Source organism: Jaculus jaculus, chromosome 2 (assembly GCF_020740685.1).
Source record: "Jaculus jaculus isolate mJacJac1 chromosome 2, mJacJac1.mat.Y.cur, whole genome shotgun sequence".
Taxonomy (NCBI): domain Eukaryota; kingdom Metazoa; phylum Chordata; class Mammalia; order Rodentia; family Dipodidae; genus Jaculus; species Jaculus jaculus.
The window spans coordinates 40626686-40646877 of NC_059103.1; the positions used below are offsets into that span (position 1 = coordinate 40626686).

General features: G+C 45.9%; 1 pseudogene; it reads left to right on the forward strand.

Moving 5' to 3' along the window:
- Positions 1-6030: 6030 nt before the first annotated feature.
- On the forward strand, positions 6031-14248 carry LOC101610326 (annotated as a pseudogene).
- The last annotated feature ends 5944 nt before the right edge of the window (positions 14249-20192 follow it).

The following is a 20192-nucleotide window of genomic DNA, read 5'->3' on the forward strand; positions in this document are numbered from 1 at the left end:
ATAAAACTGTGGTTCACTTAAAGAAATGATGTTGGTGATGTAGTTATCACAACACTTAAAAAAAAAAAACTATACTAACAACAGTTAAAAATATCCTTTAGCAGAGCATGATGGGACACACCTTCAATCCAAGTACTGCAGAGGCTGAGGTAGGAGGATCGCCATGAGTTCAAGGACAGCCTGGGACTGTAAGGTGAGTTCCACATCAGCCTGGGTTAGAGTGAAACCATACCTCAAAAAACAAGCAGGCTAGGGCTGGAGGAATGGCTTAGCAGTTAAAGCATTTGCCTGCAAAGCCAAAGGACCTCTGTTCGATTCAACCATTTAAGCCCTATGCACAAAGTGGCACATGCATCTGGAGTTCAGTTGCAGTGGCTGGAGGACCTAACACACTCATTCTCTCTGTCTCTGTCTCCCTCTGACTCTCTCAAATAAATAAATCAATAAAACTTAAAATTTAAAAAAAGGCCAGGTGTGGTGGTGCACGCCTTTAATCCCAGCACTCCAGAGACAGAAGCAGGAGGATTGCTGTGAGTTCGAGGCCACCCTGAAACTCCATAGTGAATTCCAGGTCAGCCTGGGCTAGAGTGAAACCTTCTCAAAAAAAAAAAAAAACTTTATTCTCAACTACAAAATAGAGCTTCATAGAGTCCATGGACTTTCAATTCTGCTTTGAGATCTATACCTTTGAAATAGTCTGCATGCAAGAAGGAAAGAAACAAGAATTCTATAGATTTCATTTTACTTGCAGCAACAGAAGATAGGAGGGGGAGGAAGGAGGACGACCTAAATGATCAGTTAAGAGAACAGATAAATTGTATATTTCCTACTAGAGAACACTGGGGGGGGGGCGGGAGGGGATTCAATAAAAGCAGCATGGCTAAACCTACCTAGCCAAAGCTCAGAACAGAGTTAAATGCCAAACAAAGGCTGTAAATCATATCTACAGTATACCACCTAGAAAGTCTTGAAACCAAATGACATGTTATTTGTGACTGCATCTGTACACGCAGCAAAGTATAAAATTATGCATTTCAGGGCTGGAGAGATGGCTCAGCGATTAAGGCGCATCCATTCTCATTCATTCTCTCTCTCTCTCCTTCCTTGCAAATAAATAATTTTTTTATTTATTTGACAGACAAAAAGGGAGAGAGAGAGAATGGGCTCGCCAAGGCCTCCAGCCACTGCAGACGAACCCCAGACGCATGCTCCCCCTTGTGCATCTAGTTAACATGGGTCCTAGGAAATTGAACCTGGGTCCTTTGGCTTTGCAGGCAAATGCCTTAACCACTAAGCAATCCCTCCAGCCCCATAAATTACTTTTTAAAGCCAGGCATGGTAGTATACTCCTTTAATCCCAGTGCTCAGGAGGCAGAGATGGGAGGATTGTTGTGACTTTTTAAAAATATTTTATTTATTTATTTATTTGAGACAGAGAGAAAGAAAGAGGCAGATAGAGAGAATGAGAGAATGGGCATGCTTTTGAGGCCACTTTGAGACTAAATAGTGAATTCCAGGTCAGCCTGAGCTAGAGTCAGACTCAACTTCAAAAAAAAAAAAAAAAAAAAGAAAGAAAGAAAGAGAGAGAGAGATAGAACATCCGTTTCAGGTTGGCAGTCAGTCTGAGAAGGAGGTGGGTGATTAGATCATGTCTTGGCTCAGCTGTGCTTTTAAGCTTTTATCTCCTTCCAAAGTAAACACCACACATATGTTATATCAAAAGAATGAAATAGGGTCAATTAGATATTTCTGTATTCTTGAAATAGTTCATCATTGACCATCTAAAACTGAATCTGATGAAATAAAGGTCAAATTCCTCTATAGTACACACATACTTTGATGAACCAATCTCTCTCTACTTCACCTTCTGTAAGCCAGGCCCTTGTCCAATTCCTGAAACACTAGTCAATGTGAGAAGATTTGAATAGAAAAGAAAATAATGGCAATAGAATGATTTGGGCAACTAAAAACCTCACATCATACACACACACACAGACACACACACACAGAGACACACACTCACACTCACGACATGCACACGGCAGCAGCAAAGCAGTGTAGGAGGGTGGTCATGGACTAGAAATGAAAAACCTTTCAACTTTTTTATTAAAAACTTCCATAAACAATAGCCATGATCATAATGCTCTCCCCACACCCTCCCATTTTCCCCTTCCAAATCCCCCCAAACTCCCTCTTCATTGATTAGTCATTTCCGACTAATCTCTCTTCTGTTTTGGATGAGGCAATTGGGGTTTTCCCCCTCTTATTATGTAGGTCTGATGTAGGTAGTGTGAGGCACTGTGAGGTCATGAATATCAAGGCAAATTTGTGTCTGGAAAACAGTATTGTAAGCAGTCTTCCCCTTCCTTTGGCTCTTACATTCTTTCCACCACCTCTTCCACAGTGATCCAAGGTGAGCCTTTTTTTTCTATTCTCCTTCCCTCCCTCCTTCTCCTCGCTCCTTCCCTTTCTTCCTCTCTCTATTTTTGTTAACTTTTCATTGACAACTTCCATAAATATAGACAATATACCATAATCATAACTCCCTCCCAACACTACCTTCTTCCCCCTCCCAAATCCCCCCTCCACTGAATCTCTTCCTCTTTCAAACTAAACTATCTTCTATTTTGATATCATCATTTTTTCCCTCCTATTATGTAGTCCTGTATAGGTAGTGTCAGGCACTGTAAGGTCATGAATACCATGGCTACTTGGTGTCTGGAAGACAGCATTGTAAGCACTCCTCCCCTTCCTTTGGCTCCTACATTCTTTCCACCACCTCTTCTGCAGTGGTCCCTGAGCCTTGGAAGGTGTAATAGAGATGTCTTACTTAGGGCTGAACACTCCACTATCCCTTTCCACACTCTGGTGAGTTTCGAGTCACCCCAGCAGTCGCCACCATTTGAAAAGAGAAGCTTTTCTAACCAAAAGTGAAAGTATCATTAATATGCAGGCATAAACATAAGTATTTAGAGGGCAGCTTGGTGGGTTTATGACCTCCCAAGCTATAGGCTTTGATTAGGATTTCAGTATCAGGCATGAATTCCCTCCCATGGACCTGGCCTCAAGTCTAGTCAGAGAGCAGTTGGTTTCCCCCATAACAGATATGCCACCATTGCACCAGTTGGTACATTTAGCCTGGCTGGCCAGCCATAAAGCTTGCAGGGTCGACTTTAGGTTAACACCATTGACGACTTTTCTCCCCCAACAGGCTGCATAGGTCTTTTTAGCATCCTGACAGCCAGTCAACAGAGAGGAGGTTGCTATCTCAGCTCCAGCCTGATTTCTCAGTGCCCTGCAGCCCAAGCATGTGGAGTCTTCAGCCACAGGGTGTTAGTATCTAGTTCTGGTGAGCAACCAAGAGCCTTGGCAATAGCTGATAGTGTTTGGGTGGCATCAGGGACAACCCTAGCTAACAATTCACTGGAAGGTAGCACACTCTTGGCACTGAAATTTTTCTTTTTCTCTCTTTCTTTCTTCCTCCTTCCTTCTTTCTTTCTTTCTTTCTTTCTTTCTTTCTTTCTTTCTTTCTTTCTTTCTTTTTTGTTTGTTTTGTTTTGCTAGCAAAGAAGTAGGCTTCCATGTGTTTTATTTATAAATCAGTGCTTGTTTGTTTGTTTTGAGGTAGAGTCTTGCTGTAGACCAGGATGACCTGAAATTAACTATGTAGTCTCAGGCTGGCCTCAAACTCACAGTGATCCTCCTACCTCTGCCTCCTGAGTGCTGGGATTCAAGGCATGCACGAGCATGTTTGGCTTATTCATAAATCTTAAATTTTGGCCAGGTGTGGTAGGAGGATCTCTGTGAGTTCGAGGTTACCCTGAGACTACATAGTGAATGCCAGGTAGCCCGAGCTAGAGTAAGACCTTACCTCGAAAAAAAAATTTTTTTGACTAACCCTCTTCCCACCCCCTCTGCTCTTTCACACACACACACACCCTTAGCCATTCTCCTGCCTCCCCCAGTATTCTGTCTTCTATGTACATATCTACTCTCCCCCCCCCTTAAGCCCTTCCCTCCCTCAGAGTCCTCTTTTGGCTTCCTGCTCTCTACTACTAACTTTTATTCCAATTCACATAAAAATCTAAACATTTGAATCTAGGATCCACACATGAGAACATATAACGTTTAACTTTCTGAGCCTAGGTTCTCTCACTTAGTATAATCTGTTGTAGATCAATCCATTTCCCTGCAAATTTCATAATTTCATTTATCTTTATAGCCAGATAAATCTCCATTGTGTAAATATGCCACCTCTTCACTATCCATTCATCAGTTGAAGGGCGTCTAGGCTGGTTCCAAGAAATAGAATGTTTTAAAAAGAGCCAAGTAGGTCATTGCTCGGAATGAAAGGGTTGTGTGGACTGCCTTTGCAAGAAAGATAACTGTTTCAGGTCTGGTAACGATGCTGCCAAAGAGTGGAGGCGAATGGCGATCTCACTTGTCTGGATGGGGAGGCCTTGCAGGGAGAGGCCAGTGAGGCATGTGCAGCTGACTAAGGGAGCCGGGCGGGGAGTGGGGGGGGGGCCACCTGCCCCAGAGTTCTGTAACTCCCAGTTTTGAGACTCTGCCATGGCCTCTAATGCATGGAACCCTTAAAAAGTGCCAGACTCGGGCTGGAGAGAAGGCATAGCGGTTAAGCGCTTGCCAGTGAAGCCTATGGACCCCAGATCGAGGCTCGGTTCCCCAGGTCCCACGTTAGCCAGATGCACAAGGGGGCGCACGCATCTGGAGTTCATTTGCAGTGGTTGGAAGCCCTGGCGCGCCCATTCTCTCTCTCACTCTCTATCTGCCTCTTTCTCCCTCTGTCACTCTCAAATAAATAAATAAAAATCTTTAAAAAAAAAAAAGTGCCAGACTCAGTGCTTCGCCACTGCAGACATCCCTTCCCTACCCACCCTTCCCTACCTTGTCAAGCCCCGCTTAAACACTTCCAGAGTTGGGCCCCCACTGTTTTTGAGGCAGCTGGTTCTACTAGTGGATTGCTGAAGTCGTTGGAAGATGCTTTTCTCAAGATAAGTAGTCAGCTCTAAAGCAGAAGGAATAAACAGTCACATTGTGTAAAACGAGCTTAGGGGGTTCCTGTATGTGCCTGTGTGTGCATTTTGGAGGTTGTATGCCAAAATACTAACTCTAAAATTTGGAACGCTTTGTGACTTTTTATACCATTGATTGATTGACTGATCAAGAAAGAGAGAGAGGAGTATCGGTGCTCCAGGACCTCTTGCCATTACGGATGAACTCTAGACACATGTGACACTGGGCATCTGGCTTTACGTGAGTACTGGGGCATCAAACAGGCTTTGCAAGCAAGGACATTTAACTGCTGGTCCATCTCCCCAGCCCTGTTGTTTATTATTGAACTAAGATCACACTAAATAACCCTGGCTGGCCTGGAACTTGCTATTTAGACCTGGATGGCTTTGAAGTTACAGTATTCCTCTTTCCTCTACCTCCCAAGAGCTGGGATTACAGGTATGTGCCTGTATGTCTGACTTGTTTTTCCTCTTTGCCTCCCTGTGGTTTCTAGAATGAACAGGCTTTGCTCTGATTGTTATGCCCAAATCACAGGTCCCCAAAGACCACCAAGAGAGTTGGACATGTATGCAACAGCAAAGAGCTTTATTTTGGGCTTAAGCTCGGGCTCCAGACTTTACCAATGCAGTGGGTCCATCCAAGAGCCCCAAATATGGCGTCCAGGAGATGCTTTTATTAGGTTCAAACAAAGAAAAGGGGAATTTCCAACATGGCAGTTACATGATTGGTTGACATTTAGCAAGAGTATACATGTTACAAGCTGATTGGTTACATTGTAGCTGAGGAACATTAAGCAAACTTAGCTATAGTCACAAGAGCCACAGGAATGTATAACATCTACTTGGTCCTTTTTGATTGGCCCATTACAGGGATTATTTTGGGTACTGAGAAGTTTGTGGATGTTTTCCCCAGTAACTGCAAAGTGCTGTGTCAGTAATTTGGGCCCTGCAGGGAAACAGAAACTTAGGTCTATTAATATTTTTAAAGTCTATCATGGCGTTACTTAGGTTTGGGCTCTTCACTGATAAAGTGAGAGAAGAAGAAATCACATGTTATTGAAACCTAGTAGAGAGGGGCTTGGAATGTGGTCAGTGGCAGGGCATGTGCTTCGTATGTGCAAAGCCTCAAGTTCAAGTCCTAGCAACAAAAACACTAGTGTTGCAAGACTGTAGCTCCGGAAGGGAGATCTCAGGAACCATGCAGGAGACCCCAGACACAAGAACTCCAAACTTCAGGTCCTTGTCCAAGTTATTAAAGAATTGAAAATGCAGGGCTGGAGAGATGGCCTAGCAGTTAAGCGCTTGCCTGTGAAGCCTAAGGACCCTGGTTCAAGGCTCAATTCCCCAGGACCCACATTAGCCAGATGCACAAGGGGGTGCACACATCTGGAGTTCGTTTACAGTGGCTGGAAGCCCCGGCGCACCCATTCTCTGTCTCTCCCCCTCTTTCTCTCCCTGTCGCTCTCAAATAAATAAACAAAACAATAAAAAAAAAGAATTGAAAATGCAGACTCAGATAAAGGGTATGTTATGATAATTTATTAAGACTATAGTGAAGGGGCTGAAGAGATGGCTTAGCAGTTAAGGCCCTTGCCTGCAAAGCCTAATGACCCAGCTACAATTCCCCAGTACCTATGTGAAACCAGATGCACAAAGTGGCATATGCACCTGGAGTTCATCTGCAAAGGCTGTTGACCCTGGCACACCCATTCTTTCTGTCTCTCTTCTCTCTGTCTCTCAGTGCATACAAATAAATTTTTAAATATTTTAAAAAAGAATAGGGTAAAAACTGGAGAGAAGAAAAAGCAGGAAAGAGGAATTCCGCCCCTGCCCCTACCCGCCAGGAGGGGAAAGGAAAAGACCAGGGAAGAGTTTCCCTCCTGTAGGGAACGAAGTCTTTCTTCAGAGACAAAGCTTTGGGGGAAGGGTCTCTCATGTGGCTCAATGTGGCTCAGGTCTATTTACATGGATCAGACATCCAACTAGAATGAGCCTATTCACCAGGCTCAAGTGTGTAGGAAGGAACCTGATTGGTTGGTGGTCTCAAAAAGAACACTGACCCTGGAAGGGCTAAGGAATTGGGGAAGAAACCGGAAGCTGTTGCTGTTCCTGAGGGAAAATTGGAAGGTTGCAATTTACAGCCATCTTGGATGAGATCAGATTACACTTGAGTTCTCGTTCCCATCATGTTCCTAAGCCAGACCCAAGCTACCTATCAGAGAAAGCTGTCTTGCTCCTAATCTGTACTATTGGTAGACAATTCTTTGTCACAGAAACGAAATAGGCTCTTTCAAATCTTGTGCTCATTGGGCCTAGTTCTGTTGGATTTAGCTTCAAGTGAGCAGTGGGTCCTGGAGGGCCAGGTCCAGAGAGGACAGGATGGAGCACTCAGCTGTGGTTGGTCCAGCCTGACCACACATCTCCACTGTAAGCAGCTACAGTGAACTGTACATGTCCCCACCTCAGACCAGTGAGCAGGGAAACCAGATTCTGCTGAGAAAGGGGCAGTTAGAGGCTGGAGAGATGGTTTAGAATTAAGGAACTTGCCTACCAAGCCTAAGGACCCAGGTTCAATTCCCCAGTACTATGTAAGCCAGATGCACAAGATGGCACATGTGTCTGGAGTTCATTTGCAGTGGCTACAGGCTCTGGCACACTTGTTCTCTCTCTTATCTGCCTCTTTCTCCCTCTCCCTCTCAAATAGATAATCCCAGCATCTGGGAGGCAGAGGTAGGAGGATCGCCATGAGTTTGAGGCCACCCTGAGACTACATAGTGAATTCCAAGTCAGCCTGGACCAGAATGAGACCCTACGTCGAAAAAACAAAACAAAAAAAGGTATGATTTATTTAATTTATTTGAGATAAAGAGAGAGAGAGAGAGGACCAGAGAGAGCAAGCATGAGCAAGCCAGTGCCTCCAGCCACTGAAAACGAACTCCAGACACATGCACCACTTTGTGCATCTGCTTTACATGAATACTGAGGAATCAAACCTAGACTGTCAGGCTTTCCATGCAAACACTTTAACCACGACAGCTCTCACATTCTTTGTTGTTTTTTTTTTAATTTTTTTAAATTTATTTATTTAAGAGCGACAGACACAGAGAGAAAGACAGATAGAGGGAGAGAGAGAGAATGGGCGCGCCAGGGCCTCCAGCCTCTGCAAACGAACTCCAGACGCGTGCGCCCCCTTGTGCATCTGGCTAACGTGGGACCTGGGGAACCGAGCCTCGAACCGGGGTCCTTAGGCTTCACAGGCAAGCGCTTAACGGCTAAGACATCTCTCCAGCCCAGCTCTCACATTCTAACCAACAGTATTCAGAGAGGCAAGATTGCAACGCTGCTGCAGCCAAAGACAGGTTAGCAGAGGAATGTTCTAGGCTGAGCAATGAAGAGGAAGAAAATAACCATAATGCCTGACATTCATGTAGCACTTTAAAAGCCTCCCTTAAGGGCTGGAAATTTAGCTCAGTTAGCAGAGTACTTGCATGCCATGTGACACACACAAAATCTTTTCAAGGCATTGTTTTATATGACTCTAACCCAGAATGTACTTCCCATCCCCACTCCAACCACACACAGAGCCCATCCGGAACATTACCATCTTGGCTGTGCATGCATTCATTTTGCTGAGAAGCACCCAAGCTTGCAACAGACTCTCAGAAGGGTTTGTTGATCCCGGGTTGGCGGGCCCTGTCCTTGCTCATTTTCAGTGTGCTGTCTCTAGGTCTTTATCTGTTCAGGGCACTATTGGGCGGCAAGATCTGTCTCTGCAACATTCTCCAGCGACGCCGCTTCCCCATCTTTTGTCATGTTGTCTAGGCACTTAGATGCCAGAACTTAGGTCCAGGGCCTGCAAGTGAGCCAACCCCAAGTACTTGTCCCAGCCTCCCATTAAACCTGCTGTCGCGGCCCCCCACAGGACCTGCCATGGAGCAATGAGGATGTCTGCCTCCCCGGTGACAGGATTTGCAGCCCACAAAACTGTGAACCCAGCAAAAGGATTGGAAGGCCTGTCTGTCTCCAATTTCTTCTCGTGACTACTTTAGCTGCAGCCAAGTGGCAGCGGAAATTTGAATCTGAATGCTGCTGCTTCTGAAACGGGCTTAGGAAAGTATATGGGGGGGGGGGTCTCTCCAACAAAGAGCTAGCCTGCCTGGATTTGAAAAGCCACATTTGGGGTGGGATAAAGATACCCAGGCAGACACTGTCCAATTCAGTGGTGCTCAGAAAACCAGAGGGAGATTAACTTCTTACAGAGTGATTAAGCCTGAAGGAGAGGCCAGAGCTTGGCAGGCTCAGAAAGGTCGAATGGAGGCAGGAGCGACCTGAGAGATGGGGTGTCCATCAGAAAACTGAGATGGAGTTCACCTTAAGGATGCACTTGGGAAGTCAGTGATGTAAACAGGAAAAGGGCTGCTCCAATGACAGCCATGTAAGCATCGTGCACTTGCTGCATCAAGGTTTGCAGCAACATGCACTGTCAACGGCCAGTATGTGCCTCACTGAGAGACTGCCTAATGCCGTGGAGCACCACATGGCTATCAATATTTCATTTATTCATCTGAGAGAGAGACAGAGAAAAAGAGAGAATGGGCACACCAGGGCCTCTAGCCGCTACAAATGAACTCCAGACACATGTTCCACCTTGTGCATCTGGCTTTATGTGGGTACTGGGGAATTGAACCTGGGTTGTTAGGTTTTGCAGGGAAGCACCTTAACCTCTGAGCCATCTCTCTAGCGGGGCTACTGGAAATCTATTGGTAGATTGATATGGGATGATGAAGGCAAACCCTTCAAGTTCAGCAAAGAAAATGACACGTAGTTAGGTATAGGGACATACCGCTGTAACCCCAGCACTAGGGAAGCTGAGGAAGAAGGATCATCACGAGTTCAAGACCATCCTGAGCTACATAGTAAACTTAGTGAGTCTGAGACCAGCCTGTGCTACATAATAAGAAGTTGTCCTTAGAAAAAGAAAAGGACTGGAGAAGATAGCTTAGTGGTTAAGGCGCTTGCCTGCAAAGCCAAAGGACCCCTGTTCAATTCCCCAGGACCCACGTAAGCCAGATGCACAGGGAGGGGCATGAATCTAGAGTTCGTTTGCAGTGGCTAGAGGCCCTGGCAAGCCTATTCTTTCCTTCTCTCTCTCTCTCTCTCTCTCTCTCTCTCTCTGTCACTGCCTCTCTACCTCTCTCTCTCTCTCTCTCTCTCAAATAAATAAATAAATAAATAAATAAATAAAATATATTTTTTTAAAAAAGAAAGAAAAGAAAAGAGCTGGAGAGATGGCTTAGCAGTTAAGGCACTTGCCTACAAAGCCGAAGGACCTAGGTTCAATTCCCCAGGACCCACATAAGCCAGATGCACAAGGTGGTATGGCTGGAGACCCTGACATACCCATTATCTCTCTTTTTCTTTCTCTGTCTCTCTCTCTCTCTCTCTCAAATAAATAGATAAAAACAAAATTAAAAACAAAAGCAAAAAAAAGAAATTCAGGGCCAGTCTGAGACTACATAGTGAATTCCAGGTCAGCCTGCACTGCAGGGAGACCCTACCTAAAAATTAAAAATAAAGGGCTGGAGAAATGACTTAGCAGTTAAGGCATTTGCCTGCAAAGCCAAACGGCCTCAGTTCAATTCCCCAGTACCCACGTAAGCCAGATGCACAAAGTGGCACATGCATCTGGAGTTTGTTTGCAGTGGCTGGAAGCCCTGGTGTGCCCATTCTCTCTCTCTCTCTCTCTCTCTCTTACTCACTCTGCCTCTTTCTCTCCCTCAAATAAATAAATATAAATATTTTTGAAAAATAAAAATAAGATTTTTAAAAAATAAGATAAGCAGGGTATCATGACTCATGTTTTTAATCCCAGCATTTAGAAGGCTGAGATAGCCAGCCTAGGCTACAGAGTGAATATTAGATCAACCTAGACTAGGGTGAGATCCTGCCTCAAAAAGCAAACAATAAATAAATAAGTAAATATAAATAAAATATTTTTAAAAATAACCTTGGGCTGGAGAGATGGCTTAGCAGTTAAGGCATTTGTCTGTGAAGTCCAAGGATCCAAGTTTGATTCCCCAGTATTCACACAGGCCAGATGCACAAAGTGATGCATGTGTCTGGAGTTCGTTTGCATTGATGGAGGCCCTGGCACACCCATCCTCTCTCTCTCTCTCTCTCTCTCTCTCTCTCTCATAAATAAATAAATAAATAACCTTCAGTATAATGTTTGACCAGCTTATCTGGTACCACCAATTAACCATAGTACCTGGTAGAGGGGAAATGTGGCCAAGGCAAGAATTTGGGAAAGGATATGGCTATCTCTTCTTTTCCCCTCTTTCTGAGGGGTAGGCGGTCTTTGAGACAGAACATCACTCTAGGCTAGGCTAAACTGAACTTATTCTGTAGCCCAGGCTGGCTTCAAACTCATGATAATCCTCCTACCTCAATTTCCTAAGTGTTAGGATTATAACCGAGCTTTTCTTTTCCCCTTTTAAATACACATCATTTACTTACTTAATGTTTTCAAGTGGGAATACTGACACATGGCAAACAACTAAACAGACCTAGAAAGATGCACAGTGATCAGTGAGTCTCCCTCCTACTCCTAAACAGTGCCTTAGGAATCCCTTGAGAAGCATTCCATTGATCTACAGACCTTTTCCCTCTTAAAATGTAGACTACCAAGCTCTACGTCCTTTAGGTGTCTTTCTATGCTTTCCCTTTTTCTTTTCTATTCTTTCTATTAGTTCTGTTCTTTTCTTTGTTTTCGTGTGTGTGTGTTGCCCTTTTTGGATTTTGTTGTTTTGTTTTGCAGACTGGCTTGGATCTTGCTAATGTAGTCCGTGTAGCTAAGGGTGACCTTGAACTTCTTGTTGTTGTTGTTTGTTTTGTTTTGTTTTGTTTTTCAAGGTAGAGTCTCACTATAACCCACACTGACCTGGAACTCACTCTGTAGTTCCAGGTTGGCCTTGAACTCACAGGGATCCTCCTACCTCTGTCTCCCCAGTGTTGAGCTTAAAGGCCTGCGCCACCACAACCAGCATGCGGAGCAAGGCCGCCCACTGTCCTCCCAGGAGCATTTTGAGCACTTCTGAACATTAACCAGTACGTGCATTTACTGCCCCCTTGGCCCTTCCTTCTGATCTTTTCTCCCCTTTCTTCTCACTCACTCTTCAAGTCCTTTCTCTTCCATGTCCTCTTTGTGAACAAAGTTACACCAATAAGCCAAAATTACCAGGTGTGGTGTCATACGCCTTTAATTCCAGCACTTGGGAGGCAGAGGTAGGAGGATCTCTGTGAGTTCAAGGCCAGCCTGAGACTACATAGTGACTTCCAGGTCAGCTTGGACCCTACCTCACACACCACCACCCCATCCCCCGCAAAGAAAAGGCAAAAATGAGGGGCCCACTATCATGCTGCTTCCTCCCAGGTAGGATGGGATCTGCCTCAGGCCAGTGACCACTGGTGGTGTCTTCCAGGACCAGTAAATTCTGCCGAGCTGAAAAGACAAGCAGCCAACTACTTTATCTCAGCCACGAATGATAACTTCACCATTTCCCCCATTCATTGTTTGATCAAATAAAACCAGGCAATTCAAGTCAAGGTGGTAGAAAACTATATGCCGATATTTCCTTTTACTCTCCCTTCCAATTCATGACACTAAGTTACCCAATTGGATTACATTATACATTCTTTTAAAAAATATTTTTATTGGGCTGGAGAGATGGCTTCCCCAGTAAGCGCTTGCCTGTGAAGTCTAAGAACCCCAGTTCAAGGCTCATTCCCCAGGACCCACTCAAACCAGATGCACAAGTTGGTGCCTGGATCAGGAGTAAGTTTGCAGTGGTTGGAGGCCTGGCATGCCCATTCTCTCTCTCTCTCTCCCTCTGCCTCTTTCTCTCTCTCTGTCTATTGCTCTCAAATAAATAAAAATAAACAAAAATATTTCTATTTATTTATTTGAGAAGAGATAGAGTATGGGTGCACCAGGGGCCTCCAGCCACTGCAAACGAACTTCAGATGTATGCACCACCTTGTGCATCTGGCTGATATGGGTACTGGGGAATGGAGCCTGGGTCCTTAGGCTTTGAAGGCAAATGCCTTAACAGCGAAGCCAACTTTCCAAGCCTTCATTATACATTCTTCATTCCCCCATAAAAGAGGGTATAAAATGATCTCAACCTGAAGGTCTTTGCATTGGTAATAAGTCCCCTCCATGAATCCCAGCTTCAATTAAATAGTTAATCCAAAAAGACATAATGAGGGCTGAAGAGAGGGCTCAACAGCTAAGGTGCTTGCCTGCAAAGCCTATTGACCCATGTTTGATACTCCAGTTCTCTCAAAGTGGTGCATGCATCTGGAGTCTGTTTGCTGTGGCTGGAGTCGTGGCATGCTCATTCCCCCCCCTCCCATCCTCACCCCACCCCCCGCTCCTTGCAAATAAGTTAATTTCAAAAAAATAAAATAAGCTCGGTTCCTTCTTTCTCAACAAGATGGCAGCCCCGGTGGAGGTCACCAACTGCTGTTCAGTGCCACACGAGTCAGAAGATGAAGTGGCTGTTGACATGGAATTTGCCAAGAACATGTATGAGTTGCACAAAAAAGTCTCTCCACATGAGCTCACCCTGGGCTGGTATGCTACAGGCCGTGACATCACAGTGCACGCTGCGCTGATCCTTGAGTTACCGCCGGGAGGCCCCGAGCCCCGTCCACCTCGCTGTGGACACGGCTCTCCAGAACGGCCGCACGAGCATCAAGGCCCATGTCAGCACTTTGATGGGTGTCCCTGGGAGGAGCATGGGTGTTCACACCTCTGACAAGGAAGTATGCAGAGTAGACACAGAGCGCGTTGGAGTTGACCTCATCATGAAGACGTGTTTTAGCCCTAACCGGCTGATTGGACTCTCGAGTGACTTGCAGCAAGGAGGAGGGGCCTCAGCTCGCATCCAGGATGCCCTGAGCACTGTGTTGCAGTACGCAGAGGATGTGCTGTCTGGAATACGGTGGGCCGCTTCTGGATGAGTCTCGTTAACCAAGTACCCAAAATAGTTTCTGATGGCTTCGAGACCATGCTCAACAGCAACATCAATGACCTGCTGATGGTGACCTACCTGGCCAATCTCACACAGTCACAGATCACACTCAATGAGAAACTGGTAAACCTGCGAATGGGCCTCGTTCTGCCTCCTGCCGGTCTCTTTCAACACTAGGGTTCAGAACAAAGTGGAGGTGAAGTGGTTTCTCTGTGGTCTTGAGTCACGTGGAATCAGTCAGCTGCTTGTGACTCCCAATAAACAGAGCCTACCTTTTGTAAATGAAAATAAAATAAAATAAAATAAAATAAAAGGCTGGATGGATGGTTTAGTAGTTAAGGCACTAGCTTGCAAAGCTAAAGGACACAAGTTCAATTCCCCGGGACCCACGTAAGCCAAATGTACGGAGTGGCACATGCTTCTGGAGTTCATTTGCAGTGGCTGAAGGCCCTGGAGCACCCATTCTCTATCTCCCTTTTTTTTCTTTCTTTTTATATTCTTATTTATTTATTTATTAGAGACAGAAAGAGGGAAAGAATAGGCATGCCAGGGTATCCAGCCACTGCAAACAAATTCTGGCGTATGTGGGACCTGGAGACTTGAACCTGGGTCTGTAGGCTTCACAGGCAAGCACCTTAACCACTAAGCCATCTCTTCAGCCCTATTTCTCTCTCTCTGCCTCTTTCTCTCTCAAATATACAAATAATAAAATAAAAATTTAAAAATAACAAAAAGACATATTGAGCCCAGTTATGATTAAGACATCATACTTGAAAGGATTCAAAAGAGTACAGCAGGAGATACAGAAAAATTAGACAAACTATGACACAGCGATCGTAAGTAAACAAAACTGTGTAAGGCTAGAGAAATGACAGATCAAAGAGTAGCTTCTGTGCCCTGTCATAGCTCAGAGGCTTCGACCTGGACATGGGTGATAGACAGGAGTTGAAAAGGATTATTTTGTTTTACTACTTTATTTTTATTTTATTTATTTGGCAGAGAGAAAGAGGCAGAGAGGTGGGAATGAGGGAGGGAGAGAGAGGGAATGGGCGTGCCAGGGCCTCCAGTGTCTGCAAAGAACTCCAGGCGCATGCTCCACCCTGTGCATCTGGCCTACGTGGGTCCTGGGAAATTGAGCCTGAGTCCTTTGGTTTTGCAGGCAAGTGCCTTAACCGCTAAGCCATCCCTCAGGCCCCAATTTTTGTTGTTGTTGTTTTTCGACTTATTTTGGTAGGGTCTCATTGTAGCCCAGGCTGACCTGGAATTCACTATGTACTCACAGGGTGGCCTTGAATTCACAGCAATCCTCCTACCTCTGCCTCCTAAATGCTGGGATTAAAGACATGCACAACCACGTGGGGCCTGAAAAGGATTCCTGCTTTAAATTCTGGCATGTCATTTAATCCCTCCAGCCACCTACCAGATCAGTTTGAGCCAACAAATATTTCCTGCCACCCATCAAGAAGTGATGTACAAGCCGGGCTTGCTGACGCACGAGCTGGGCGTGGTGGCGCATGCCTTTAATCCCAGCACTGGAGAGGCAGAGGTAGGAGGATTGCCCCTGTTCATTAACTGGGAGACACAGACAAGACTTCCTAGCAGAGGGCATAGGCAGGCACAAAGCCAGGGAACACAGACCGGCTGGAGTGGCACAAGAGTGGAGAAAGTGGAAGCCCATTCCTTTGACTCCTGGCCCCTGTCAGAATCCAGTTCCAAGTCCAGTCAGCAGGACAGCAGGACAAAATGATGATATCGACGTGCCTACCTGCCTCAGTCTGACCTTATGTCATAAATTCATTGAGGAAGTGACAACTCTAGGTAGCAAAAGCAACCAACAGAGCTTCACCTGGTAAACAAAGCTACACATGTTGTCCCACAATGCAGAGTGTGGCACAGTATCAGCAACAGATAGACGGAATTAGTTCGAGGAGCAGTAAATAGTGGGGTGAGGTGTCCACTCTGCTCATTGGTCTGCAGCTTTCAAATCCATGAGGCTCCACATCGCGTGACCAGCTGGAGACTCTATGACTGGGAACTGTTGCAACCCCAGTTTGAAGTAAGCAGAAGAAAATTGAGTGCGGCATGCCAAAAGATGCTACACAGTGGCCTCTGCCGTCCCTCCCTAGCCAGTCTGCTTATCTGCACAGGCAGGATGATAAAACGGTGAAGAGTTTCTCTGGGGCTTTCAGGGGATGCTTCCACACGGGAACATCTCCCTGACCTTCATTCCTCGCAGACTCCCAGTGGGGGAGGGGAGCCTTGGGAGCGCTCCCCAGAGACGAGACGCTTGCGATCTGCAGATTCCCACGCAGGGAAAATGTCCAGCTCCCTCAAGGATACTTAGTCCACATGGCTGCTCATTCCTCAATGCCCACTCGGAGTATCTCTACTGACTTCGTTTCTGAGCGCTTAAATCTTAGCAGAGATCTCTCGTTTCCTGTTCCTGTCGACATGGCTGGCTGAACCCGCCCCGAAGGAACCACTTCAGGAGGCAGCTTGCCTATTCTATTCAGGTTCATGCCAGAGTCAGTCGGCTCCTGATCTTCAACATGTGCTAGATTTAGTTCTGAACCCTCACCCATGAGGTGTCCAAACTCCAAGCAAGTGCTTTTAAACAGCTGAGCCATCTCCCCAGCCCTAAGATGTCCACATTCCAGAAAACTGTTGGCGTGGATCCCATTTCTGGAATTTCTCTGCTCCAGACCAAACACACCTTCACGTCAGGATAACAAGGCAGTCAGAGCATCCTGCCAGTGGGCCTGGTTCACCCTTGATCACTCGATCTTCCTGGTGTTTATTTCTGTCTCCTGGGCAGGGACACCAGTAAAGCTCACTTGGAAGATGCCATGGCAAAGATGCTCCTCCAACACCCACCGGCTGGCGCTCATTCCCTTCTATAATCTGTTCGTGTTGAGTACAAGTATCTGAATAAAAAAGAAAAACACCTTTTTTCTCTCTCCTTTTTAAACTTTTTATTGACAGCCTCTAAACCATATACACAGTATACCATGATCATAATCCCCTCTCACTATCTTCCCTTTCCCCTCTCCTCTACCTGCCCTCCATTGAATCACTTCTTCTTTCCAACTGGTCCCTGTTCTATTTTGATATGACTTTTTAATGTTTTGGTTTTCCCCAGTAGAGTCTCATTCTAGTCCAGGCTGATCTGGAATGCACAATGGAGTTTCTGGGTGGCTCCAAACTCATGGTGATTCTCCTACCTCTGCTTCCCAAATTCTGGGATTCAAAGCTGTGGTGGGGGCTAGGGAGATGGCTTAGAGGTTAAGCGCTTGCCTATGAAGCCTAAGGACCCCGGTTCGAGGCTATGTTCCCCAGGTCCCACGTTAGCCAGATGCACAAAGGGGAGCACGCGTCTAGAGTTCGTTTGCAGAGGCTGGAAGCCCTGGCGCGCCCATTCTCTCTCTCTCCCTTTATCTGTCTTTCTCTCTGTGTCTGTCACTCTCAAATAAGTAAATAAATAAAAAATGAACAAAAAAATATTTAAAAGCTGTGGTGCTTTGATTCAGGTAGGGCCCATAAACTTAGGTGTTGTGATTGGTAGGTTCCCAGCTGATGGAGATTTGGGAATTAATGCCTCCTGGAGGGAGTGTATTGTTGGGGGCGGGCTTTACGGGTGTTATATAGCCAGTTTCCCCATGCCAGTGTTTGGCACCCCCTCCTGTTGCTGTGGTCCACCTTATGTTGGCCAGGGGGTGATGTCCACCCTCTGCTCATGCCATCATTTTCCCCTGCCATCATGGAGCTTCCCCTCGAGCCTGTAAGCCAAAATAAATCTCTTTTTCCCAGAAGCTGCTCTTGGTTGGGTGATTTCTACCAGCAATGCAAACCGGACTGCAACAAAAGCTCTGATCTGTCCAGCTCTGATATGACTATTTTTCCCTCCCATTATGCAGATCTTGTGTAGGTAGCATCACCCACTGTGAGGTCATGAATGCCAAGGCCACTTTGCATCTGGAAGGCACTACTGCAAAGCACTCCTCCCCTTCCTTTGGCTCTTACATTCTTCCGGCCATCTCTTCCACAATGGTCCCTGAGCCTTGGAAGATATGATAGAGATGTCTCAGTGCTAGACAGTCCACTGTCCCATCTTCTCAGCACTGCGATAAATTTTGAGTCACCCCAGTGGCCACCGCCATCTGAAATACAAACTTATCTAATGTAAAATGACTTGTTTTTTCCCTCTTAAACACAACTCATGGGCTGGAGAGATGACTTGGCAGTTAAGGTGCTTGCCTACTATTGCAGTCCAGTTCGCATTGCTGTTAGAAATTACCCAACCAAGAGCAGCTTCTGGGAAAAAGAGATTTATTTTGGCTTACAGGCTCGAGGGGAAGCTCCACGATGGCAGGGGAAAATGATGGCATGAGCAGAGGGTGGACATCACCCCCTGGCCAACAGAAGGTGGACCACAGCAACAGGAGGGTGTGCCAAACACTGGCATGGAGAAACTGGCTATAAAGCCCATAAGCCTGCCCCCAACAATACACTCCCTCCAGGAGGCATTAATTCCCAAATATCCATCAGCTGGGAACCTAGCATTCAGAACACCTAAGTTTATGGGGGACACCTGAATCAAACCACCACACCTACAAAGCCAAAGGACCCTGGTTCAATTCCTCAAGACCCAGGTTAGCCAGATGCACAAGGTGGCATACACATCTGGAATTTGTTTGTGGTAGCTAAGGGCCCTGGCATACCCATTATCTATCTCTCTCACTCTCAATAAAACAAAATAATTTAACCTGTCCAGTGGTAGCTCACCGCCTTGGTGGATAACCAATAGCTTTCCAATTGGCTAAGAGATCTGCTCAATGGAAAGGAACCCATGGCTGGAACTGGGAACCAGGTCAAAATCCCATGGAGATTAAGATTATAGTCTCCAATGACAACCTGCCACTTGTCTTGGCCAAAAGAGGGGCTACATCCATCAAACTCTCTCTAAATTAACAGTGCTTATCCCATTTAACTATGCTGACTTCAGTCTCCATTGGAGAATCTGTTCTTTTTCAGAGGGTAGAGAGACCTGAGGAGATAAACCACCCCTGGAACAAGGCCCAGGTGAAACCCCAGAAGACTTGGTGAGATGAGCAAGAGTGCTGTTTCCCTGGCAAGCCTGACAGTCAGTGCCAGGGAGAAGGAGACAGATCCTGAGGATACTCAACACATGCCCAAACAATTCCAGAAGCTCCTGAGAGCTTAACAATGAAGTAGACTTAAAACACAACCACCACAGCTCAGGGAATTTTGGAGAAGAGGGGGCGGAAAGATTGTAAGAGCCACAGGTTGGGAGGGTATACCCAGATGCATCTCCCTCTCCCCCACCCCCACCCCCACCCCTCCTACCCCCCCATCCCCCCCACCCTCCCCCGCCCAAATGCCTGACTTCTGCTCTCACAATGCATAACTCACAACCCATGGGGAATACCAGCAACCCCACTGAGGTGGGCCCTCTGTGGATTAGGGACAGACAGGGAGGAGGGAAATGATGGTACCAACACATGATGTGTCCATACAAAGCATCTGCTTAATAAAAATATTAAGTAAATAAATAAATAAAATTAAAAATAAAACACAAGTTATTACTCACTTTGGCACCAGATGCATGAGGGTTTCCCAAGGCACCAAGAAGCTCTCCAGCAGACCCCAGCAATGTGACTTATAATCCAATTCAACTCAAATCCTACTTTCTGAGGTTAGACTCAGGAACTCAACCCAATAAGACCAAACCCCTCCACTTCAGACACCAACCACAAGCAGTAGGTGGTCACCTCTGCTTCTAACTATAAATCAAGATTCCAGGATCCTCTCCTCAGGTTCGAGTATTTGCCATGACGTCCCCAAACTCAGGAGAAAACTCACTTTGTTTGTTGGCGCTGGAGAAAGTTTCTCTAATGCTGAGCTAGTGCCACCTAGTGGCCCAGCCACAGCCCAGCCACTCACTACCGAAACTATCCTTCCACTGAAACTGAATTCTAATATATTTTATTTATTTATTTGAGAGAGAGGAGGCAGAGAGAGCAGGAGAGAATGGGTGCGCCCGGGCCTCCATCCAACTATAGCCACTGAACCATGTCCCCAGCCTGGGATTTAAGCATTTAGC